The following is a 10360-nucleotide window of genomic DNA, read 5'->3' on the forward strand; positions in this document are numbered from 1 at the left end:
TTATAGTAGGTGCTTAATAAATTGTTATTGATTAAGTGAATGCTGAGAATTGAAAGTCATGGAAACCAGGAGGCAACAATGAGGGGGAAATCATTCAATGCATAGGGGACAGCTAATGAAAATTTCTGGAGTTGTCAAATGGAATGACTTATGTAAATAATGGCAAGGAATCCAGTGATGCTGGATAGAAATTTATGTGGTAGCAGGGGTAATGAGTAAGGTAGTAGAAGCCTGAAAATATATAAGGGAACAGATTATGAAGTATTTTCATGCCATAGGATTTTATATTTGATCCTGAACATTATGAGGAGCCACTCAAGTTTATTATGGGGTTTTAGGACGATTACTTTGACAGCTAAGTAGAGGATAGCCTGCAGTGAGATCAGATTTGTGGCAAACATACCAATCAGCAATCTATTGAAATTGTCTATTCTTGAGGTGATAAAGGCCTGCACCAGGGTAGTAGCAATTTCAGAGGATAGAAGAGAGTATATGTGGGAGATTTTATGAAGATAAAATCAACAGACCTTGAAAACAGATTGGATTTGGAGTGTGAGAGTGAGGAATAAAAGATAACATTTAATTTTCAAGTCCTGTTGATTGTAAAGATGGTAGTAACCTTGAGGGTATTAGAGAAATTTAGAAAGGTTGGGGGGGGTTGGAGAGAAAAGAAATAAGTTCAGTTTTTGGACATGCTGAGTTTAGAATGTCTACAGAACATCCAATTTCAGATGTCCAATAGCCAGTGGAGATGAGACACTAGAGCTCAGAAGAAAGGTTAGGACTGATAATCTGAGATTCATTAACATAGAGATGATAACTGAATTCACAGGAGCTAATAAGATTACCAATTAGTATAGAGGGCAAAAAAAGTCTTCTGTGACATCATGAAGCTCAACCCTAGGTCTGTATCACTTAGTACACTATCAAATTTTTCATCTGAGTTTTCATACTTGAAGGAAGAAGCATGATCTTCATGGCCCTCATTCAAGATTAAAATTGCAGAAGTCACAGAGACTTGAGCAAATAATAAAGGAGGAGCCCTATTTATAGTTAGCCTTGAATGTTATCTATACACCACATGTCTATCAGGTGTCATATTTTCCATATACTTGCAGATTCACATTATCCTGTTGCTTATCCTTCATTTTCAAAGAGAATCAATGACATAACTGGGTGATATTTTGAATTGTGTGTGATTTGAATTTAAGTGAGGAGAAATTGCATGAAGTTCTCAGCTTCATTCTCTCTTCTTCTTCTTCTCCTTTTTTTTAAGGGCATATACCAAATTTATTGCAAAAAAAGACCCCCAATCCCAGCAGTTGTTTTATCAATAGGATTTCTGGTAGCAAGCCAGGGCCCCAGGACAGCCAAACATCTTGGCCTCACAGTGACGAGGGTCAACCACTAGCAGAGGTTGCTCATACTGGATAAGGATGTCTTTTATTTCCTTCTTGGAGGCCTCATCCACATATTTCCGGTAACAGGCCACCAGGGCTTTGGAGATGGACTGCCAGATAGCATAAATCTGGACAACGTGGCCTCCTCCTTTCACACACACTCAGGTATCTGCTACAGCAAAACGTTCCTTGCCTAGTAGGAGGACAGGCTCCAGCAGCTTGTACTGCAAGGTTCGAGGCTCAATCATCTCCAGTGATCACCCATTCACCTTGATCAGCCATTGTTTCTCTTGCAGTGGGCCACAGCTGTGGCAGTTTTCTTTTGTCAGAAGACCTGGATGGACTGGAGAGGCATCTTGGACACCATGCTGCTGGCAGGCCGTGCAAGCCCAGACTTGGGCTGGAGGCGGAGAAGGTGGCGGCGGTGGTGGTGGTGGTGGTGGTGGTGGTGGTGGTGGTGGCAGAAGCCAGAGACTGGAGCTCCTCACCTGCACGGTGCTGAGGATGAAAGGGCTTCATTCTCTCTTCTAAAGTCATCAAAGTACAGTGGTGGGACAAAAGTCAAGACAACTGGAGATGGCCCAGGATATAGTGGAAGACCTTGGACTCTTTCATGTCTTGACCAAGCTCTAAGTGCTCCTCAGAGGTGAGACTTCCTGACTCTAGGCCGGTTGTTCTATTTACTGTGCCACCTAGCTGTCTCCCTTCATTGACTTTAATAAGCACTAATTAATGCCTTTATCTTAAAGATCTTAGGTCTGTAGGAAATGATGTCTTCTGAAACTGCTGAATCAAATGTATGGCTCAGAAAGATAAATCATTCAGTATACCCTATGAACTGTGTCATTCTCACTCCCAATGATGATATCTCATTCATTGCCTCAGAGGATCATAGACTTAAAAGGAACTGGAAAATCTAGTCCATATTGGGCTAGTCCCTAGTCCTCTCACTGCATAGATAAGGAATTGAGGCCCAGAAGGACTGTCAAAAATCACAGAAATATTTTCAATTAATTAATTCTTTTTTAGTTTTCAACATTCACTTCCACAAGATTTTGAGCTGCAAATTTTCTCCTCCTCCCTCTGAGCCTCCCTCAACAAGACTGTGTGGAATCTGATATAATCTCTGCATATATATTCCTATTAAACATGTTTTCACATTATTCATATTTTAAAAAAAGAATTAGAACCAATAGTGGGAACCACAAGAAAGAAGAAACAGAACAAAACAAGAAAAAAAGAACAAACACTATGCTTTTATCTGCATTCAAACTCCATAGTTCTTTCTCTGGATGTGGAAAGCATTTTCCATTATGAGACGTTTAGAGATGTCTTAGATCCTTGCATTGCTAGGAAGAGCTAAGTCTATCAAAATTAGTTATCGTGCAACATGGCTGTTACTGTGTACAGCATTCTTCTGGTTCTGCTCACTTCACTCAGCAACAATTCACACAAGTCCTTCCAGGTTTTTCTGAATTCCAATTACTCATCATTTCTTGTCACACAATAGTATTCCATTACATTCATATACCACAAATCGTTTAGCCATTCTCCAATTGATTGGCATCCCTCAATTGCCAATTCTTTGCCACCACAGAAAGAGCTGCCATAAATATTTTTGTACATGTGGGTCCTTTTCTCATTTTTATGATCTCTTTGGGATATAGCCCTAGAAGTGCTATTGCTGGGTCAAAGGGTATGCACATTTTGGTTGCCCTTTGAACACAGTTCCAAGTTGCTCTCCAAAATGGTTAGATCAATTCACAATTCCATTAACAACACATTAGTGTTCCAATTTTCCCACATCTTCTGAAACATTCATCATTTTCTTATTTGGCTATATTAGCCAATCTCACAGGTGCGATGTGGTACCTCAGAGGTGTTTTGATTTACATTTCTTTAATCAACAGTGATTTAGAGCATTTTTTATATGACTATAGATCACTTTAATTTCTTCATCTGAAAACAGCCTGTTCATATCCTTTTACCATTTCTCATTTGGAGAATGACTTGTATTCTTATCAATTTGACTTGGTTTTCTACATATTTGAGAAATGAGGCCCTTATCAGAGACACTGTTGTAAAAATTCTTTCCCAGTTTTCTGCTTCCCTCCTAATCTTGGTTGCATTGGCTTTGTTTGTGCAAAAAACATTTCAATTTAATGTAATCAAAATTATCCATTTTGCATTTCATAACGTTCTCTATCTCTTCTTTGATGATAAAATCTTCTGTTCTCCATAAATTTGACAGCTAAACTATTCCTTGCTCTCCCAATTTGCTTATAATATCACCCTTTTTTAAAATTTTATTTTCTTTTTTTCCTTTTTTTATATTTTTCTTTTTTTGTTTTCTGTCTTTTCTAGTTTTGTTAAATATAAATTTATGTATTTTCAGTTTTCAATATTTACTTCCACAAGATTTTGAGTTCCACATTTCCATCCCATCTCACCCACCCCCCACACCAACATGGCATGCACTCTGAATGTCATTTCCTCTAGTCTGTTCTCTCTTCTATCTCCACCCCCCCTTCTATTATCCCCCTCCCATTCTATTTTCCAGTAGGGCAGGACAGACTTCTGTACCCCATTTCCTGTATTTCCCATTTCCCAGTAGCATGTGAAAACATTTTTTAAACATATGTTTTAAAAACTTTAGGTTTCACATCTTCTCCCTTCTTCCCTCCCCACCCACCCCCATTGAAAAGGCAAGCAACTCAATATAGGTTATACGTGCACAGTTATGCAAAACACCTCCATAGTAAACATGTGAAAAATGAACTCTATTTCCCTTAATCCTATCCTGCCTTCCCATTTATTCTATTCTTTCTTTTGACCCTTTCCCTCCTCAGAAGTATTTGCTTCTGATTACCCCCTTTCCCAATCTGCCCTCCTCTCCATCATCCCCCTGCTCTCTTGTGACCTTTTCCAATATTTTCCCATAGGGTAAGACAGATTTCCCTACCCAATTGAATGTGTATGTTATTCCCTCCTTAAACCAGATCCTATAAGCCAGATCTCACCTTCCCCATTTCCCCTCCACTGTAAGAGCACTTTCTTTTCTGTTTTTTTGTTAGATAATTTACCCCATTCTACCTCTCCCTTTTTTCTTCTCCAAATATAAACCTCTCTCATCCCTTAATTTCATTCTCCAGATACGACCCCTTAATCTTCAACTAAATCTGTGCCCTCTATCTATCCATTTATGCATCTATCAATCTATCTACCTATACATACATATATTTTTTTCCTCCAACTACCCTAATACTAAAAAAGGTCTCATGAGTTATAAATATCATCTTTCCATGAAGGAATGTAAACTGTTCAACCTTAATAAATCTCTTATGATTTCTCTTTCATGTTTACCTCTTCATGTTCCACTTGAGTCTTGTATTTGAAAGTCAAATTTTCTATTCAGCTCTGGAGTTTTCATCAAGAATGCTTGAAAGTCCTCTATTTCACTGAATTACCATTTTTTCCCCTGAAGGATTAGACTCAGTTTTGCTGGGTAGGTGATTCTTGGGTGTAATCCTATCTCCTTTGCCCTCCAGAATATTATATTCCATGCCCTGCGGTCCTTTAATGTAGAAGCTGCTAAATCTTGTGTTATCCTGATTGTGTTTCCACAGTACTTGAATTGTTTCTTTCTGGCAGCTTGTAATATTTTCTCCTTGACCTGGGAACTCTGGAATTTGGCTACAATATTCCTAGGAGTTTTCCTTTGGGGATCTCTTTCAGGAGGAGATCTGTGGATTCTTTCAATTTCTATTTTGCCCTCTGGTTCAATATATCAGGGCAGTTTTCCTTGATAATTTCTTGAAAGATGATGTCTAGGCTCTTTTTTTGATCATGGCTTTCAGATAGTCCAATAATTTTTAAATTCTCTCTCCTGGACCTATTTTCCTGGTCAATTGTTTTTCCAATGAGATATTTCACATTGTTTTTCAATTTTTCATTATTTTGGATTTGTTTTATAGGGTCTTGTTTTCTCATAAAGTCACTAGTTTCCAATTGCTCTATTCTAATTTTTAAAGAAATATTTTCTTCATAATGTTTTGGACTTCCTTTTCCATTTGGCCAACTTTTCTTTTTAGGGCATTTTTCTCCTCATTGGCTTTTTGGACCTCTTTTGCCATTTGGGTTAGACTATTTTATAAAGTGTTGTTTTCTTGAGTATTTTTTGTGGTCTCCTTTAGCAAGCTGTTGACTTGTTTTTCATGATTTTCTTCTTCATTCTCATTTATCTTCCCAGTTTTTCCTCTGCCTCTCTTACCTTGTTCTCCAAAATCCTTTTTGAGCTCTTCCAAGTCCTGGGACTGATTCATATTTCTTTTGGAGGCTTTGGATGTAGGACCTATGACTTTGTTGTCTTCTTCTGGTTGTGTGTTTTAATCTTCTTTGTCACCAAGGTAAGATAATACAGTCTGACTCTTTTTGTGCTGCTTGCTCATGATCCTGGCCAATAACTCTTTGTTAAGGTAAGAGTCTGCTTCCAATGTGGAGAATGTACTGTCTCAAGCTTCAGGAGTATATATAGCTGTTTTCAGAAATACTTGTAGCGACCCATAAATTTTTATTTCCCTGCAAGGTGGTATGATAAGGGGCAAGGTGTTTACTCCATTCCTGGCCTCTGTGCTGTGGTCTATTAGTGACCACAGGCACTCCTTTCTGTCCTGGAATTGTGAGGAAGGTTTACCGTCCACAGCCACTACAACCTTCACTGTGCCAGTGCTTCTTCTCACCCCAGGACCCCCGTGCAGAACTGTGACCCAGATCCAAACATGGCCAAAGCAAGAGATTCCTGCCTCAGCACCAGCACAGAGCTCCCTGCAATCCCCTTCTGATCAGCCACTCGATCCTCCCTCAGTCTGTGGGCCAGAAGCTTCAGGAAGCAACTGCCCACCCCAGGGCCCTGTTCTCAGGGAATAGAACTGAGACCCCGCCTTCCTCTCTCAGCTCCTTTTCCATTTGGCCCATTTTACACTGTAAAGAGTTCTTCTCCTTTGTGAGGTTTTGTGCCTCCTTTTCCATTTGGCCCTTTCTACTTTATAAAGAGTTCTTTTCTTCATTGTACTTACTTTTCCCCCCATTTTGCCCACTGTATTTTTAAGGACTTGCTTTATACTGTTAACTTTTGTCCTTCCTCTTCCAAGCTATTGACTCTCTCTTTCATACCTCTGATTTCTTTTCCCAATTTTTCTTCTACCTCTCTTATTTCCCTTTTAAAATCCTTCTTGAGCTCTACAAGAAGGATTTTTGAGCTTGAAATGAGTTCATATTCCCTGTTGAGATTCCAGATGTGGGTATATTGAGAATGTTGTCCTCTTCTGAATGTCTCCCTTGATCTTCCCTTTCCCCACAATTAGAATCTACAGTCACTGTATGTTTCTTTTTGCTCATTCTCATGGTGTGTTTATTTCCTAACTTTTTAAAAAATTGAGCCCTCCTGCCAGAGAGCAGTGGGCACATCTAAGCCTATTGTGTTGGGGGCTTGCTGCCTGGTCATTGGCTTTCTGTACTGGGGTGTAAGTTACTGGCAGTTGGAGGCTGTAGGGTTCTGGCAGCTTACCTGGTGTTGGGCTGGAATCATCAACACTGAAGCTCTAGGGGTAGGTGTGGGGAATCTGGCCCCTGGAGATGCCTAAGCACCCAGGCCTTGTACTTCTTTCTTTAGATCTTACTTACCTGGGACTTCCACAGGGATGTTTTGCTGCTGCAGGATGTTTCTCAGCCTGGAGCTTTCCCTCTTGGAGTTGTGCTTTCCAGAGTTTTATTGAGGCATGGCTGCTGTAGAATGCCTTGGTGTATGGTGGTTTTCCAAGCTGGATTCCATGGTTCCTCTCTTCACACTGAGGTACTGGGGGTGTGCTGATATTGGTGCTTGCCTGTTCCACCAACATGGGGTTCAGCATCTACCCCCGGTATGCTGAGGTGGGGTTTTCCTCTAGCTTTCTGGGGAACTTCCTATTCTGTACTGTTCACCCTCCCCCAGAGTGAGAGGGGCCTTTCCCATCAATCCCCCAAGCTTCCTGGGCTACAAGACTGCTGCACCCCATCTTTCTGCTAGTTCAGCCATTCCAGAGGTTTTTCTGTGGTGATATGTTCTGGGCTTTCAGAGGTCAATAAGGGTGAGAGTGACATACTTCTTATTACAGCATTTTTCCTCCCAGAAGTGGAATCCGCAGAACTAGTAACAGAAAGATTTACCATTTAGGTGCTCTGTCTCCAAATCCAGTTTACTTTCCACTATACTATATTAACATTGTGTATACATTTGAAAAATATATTGTGCAATATGTCCTGTTTTTAATAATTGTTTCTTTTACGTGCATGATGTAAGGGCTACTAGAACAAAATAGAGATAAATAGTCATTATCAAGCTCAATCTAACTATAAAATGTAGTGATCTGATACATAGGGTTATTTAATGGAAATATATTTGCTTAGTATTTGTTTGACTTATATGGATAATTGACTCAATCCTTCATTTCTTTTTCAAGGCAAAGATAAACCTATAAATCAAGTACTTCCTCCCCAATCACTTATTGCATGCTTTCTGCTTCTTTCCCTCAAACTTCCATTTTGCCTTTGATATTGACAATTCTTAAGTTCTAATTTGAAAGTTCACTGACTCCCACAGAAACAGTGGGAAGTCAAACAAAGATAAAGCTCATTAAAATTTAAAAAAAATAACAAAAACATTTAACATCTTAATTTTTAGAAGTTTATCATAGGCTCTCATACATCCTGAAATAATACAATAGAAGTAGGGTCACTTAGATTAACTCCAGTCTTAAAAAAAAAATCAAATTCTGGTTAAAACTTTGAGAAAATCTACTTAACATTCCAGAAAGAAAAATAATAATGAGATAGCCATGTAAAAAGTAGATGGACAAAAGTGATAATATAACCTTGCATGACTTTTCCTAGGTTTCAAAATTCGTAAAGATAGATGTACCTAGATGAAAGTTCATGCTAAAAAAAGTCTTGGATAAAATGATCATGTGTCAACTTTGATTGATAGAACATTTTAAATACAAAGTTTTCAAAATGTTTTGTGCACATTATCTCATTTAAGTCTTATAGCAGCCATGTGAGGGAGATAAAAGAAATAAGATCACTTTCCTACCTTTGAAGAAACTATGGCTGAGAGATATAAAGTGTTTTTCCTATTATCACATGCTAGTAAGTATCAGACCTATACTCAATGTTATTCTCTGTGGAATTTCACTATATATTTCCCCTCAAAAATGCAGAGATTGTGATTTGATGTTCATTCTTTATCTAGAGTGTAACTTAAAGAAACCTAGGTTTAATGTCTAAAATATGGATTAATATTTAAGTGATATCTAAAAAATGTACTATTATACTAAATAAAGACTTTCAATTGAATATATGGAAATGTGACCAACTTTAATAGTTGGAAAATTATGTGAGGCCTTTCAAAATTAAGGCTATACTTGAACTATATTTGTAGTTTTAACTTCAAGTAATTAGCAGAGAAATGCTTTGATAAAGGGAAAGAAAATAAAATGAAACCTAATTTAACTGTAGAGGAAGCAAAATTGCTCAGTTTATGGAGCATAGGGGCTGGAGTTAGGAGGGCTTGAATTCAAATCTGGTCTCAAAGAAAATCTGGCCTCTGTTAATTTGGACAAGTCACTGAAACTCTATTTCCTTTAACCCACTAGAGACAGAAATCACAAGCTACTTCAGTATCTTTGATAAATACAAAACAAAGAAACAAAAATCTCATAGATAAAATTGGCATGCTGTTGTCCATAGTATTATGAAAAGTTCTACATGGCGAAATGAAAACAATTTAATTGTGTTTTTTTAAGAATTGCTTAAATAAGTTCATATACATACACACACACATATTTATATGCATAATACACACATACATGTATATGTATGCTTGCATATACATGTGTATGTAAGTATATGTGTATGTGTGTGTGTGTAATATAAATGATTTTAAATACATTTTTACATTTTGAATTGCAAAGTCTCTCCCTCCCTGAAGTCCTTCCCCACCCAATCATAAGACAAGCTATATGATAACAACCATACTTGTGAAGTCATTACATGTTCCTTTTGATGAGCATATTGTGTTATTAATCTGCTTTTTTAAAAGTGAGAGGTCACTTGTCATTTACCTTCACAATAGCCTCCCTTCAAAACATATTTATCTTAGGTGGAGCCAAGATGGCAGAGTAAAAGCAATGAATTGCTTGAGCTCTCCTGAAAAGCCCTCAAAATACCTGTAAAAAATGGCTCTAAACAAATTCTAGAGCAGCAGAACCCACAAAAAGGGAGTGAAAAAAATTTCCAGCCCAAGACAACCTGGATAGTTGATTGGAAAAGTCTACTGTGCCAGGCTGGGAGAGGAGAACATTTCAGTGTGGCCTGGGCAGGCAAAAACCAGGCCTCATTGAATCTGGACAAGTCTCAGGGGGCTGAATCACAGACAGCTTTGATGGTTTCCAGACTTCTCAAGCAACAAATGCCAGACAGCTTAGAAGGTCAGTAGGAAAGCTCTGTTGGATCACAGTGAGAGAGAAGCTCAGTCCCAGCCCCAGTTCCAGAACAGTCCCAGGATGACAGCTTCTTCCTGAGCTCTTGGCCCACAGATGGAAGGGGAATTGCAGAAATCTCTTTGCTGGTGCTGAGGCAGGAATCTCTTGCTTTGCCTATGCTTGGATTTGGTTCACAGTTCTTGGTAGCAGTGCTGGGGCTAGGAGGAGCATGGTAAAGCTTGTGGTGACAGTGAAGAGAGAATCCTCCTCACAATTTCAAGGCAGATAAAAGTGATTGTGGTCACTCATAGATCAGAGCACAGGCCAGGAAAGGAGTAAACACCTCACCCTTGATCATACCACCTTGGAAGAACTGAAAATTTACAGGTTCTTAGAAGTATCTCTGAAAACAGCTGCACAAAAGCACTGAAGCATGGGACAATA

General features: G+C 38.7%; 1 pseudogene; it reads right to left on the reverse strand.

The window, feature by feature from the left end:
- Positions 1-1330: 1330 nt before the first annotated feature.
- On the reverse strand, positions 1331-1767 carry LOC110194922 (small ribosomal subunit protein uS9-like; annotated as a pseudogene).
- Positions 1768-10360: the final 8593 nt, after the last annotated feature.

The sequence above is a fragment of the Phascolarctos cinereus genome, unplaced genomic scaffold (assembly GCF_003287225.1).
Source record: "Phascolarctos cinereus isolate Bilbo 61053 unplaced genomic scaffold, phaCin_HiC Scaffold_9;HRSCAF=440, whole genome shotgun sequence".
Classification (NCBI taxonomy): Eukaryota; Metazoa; Chordata; class Mammalia; order Diprotodontia; family Phascolarctidae; genus Phascolarctos; species Phascolarctos cinereus.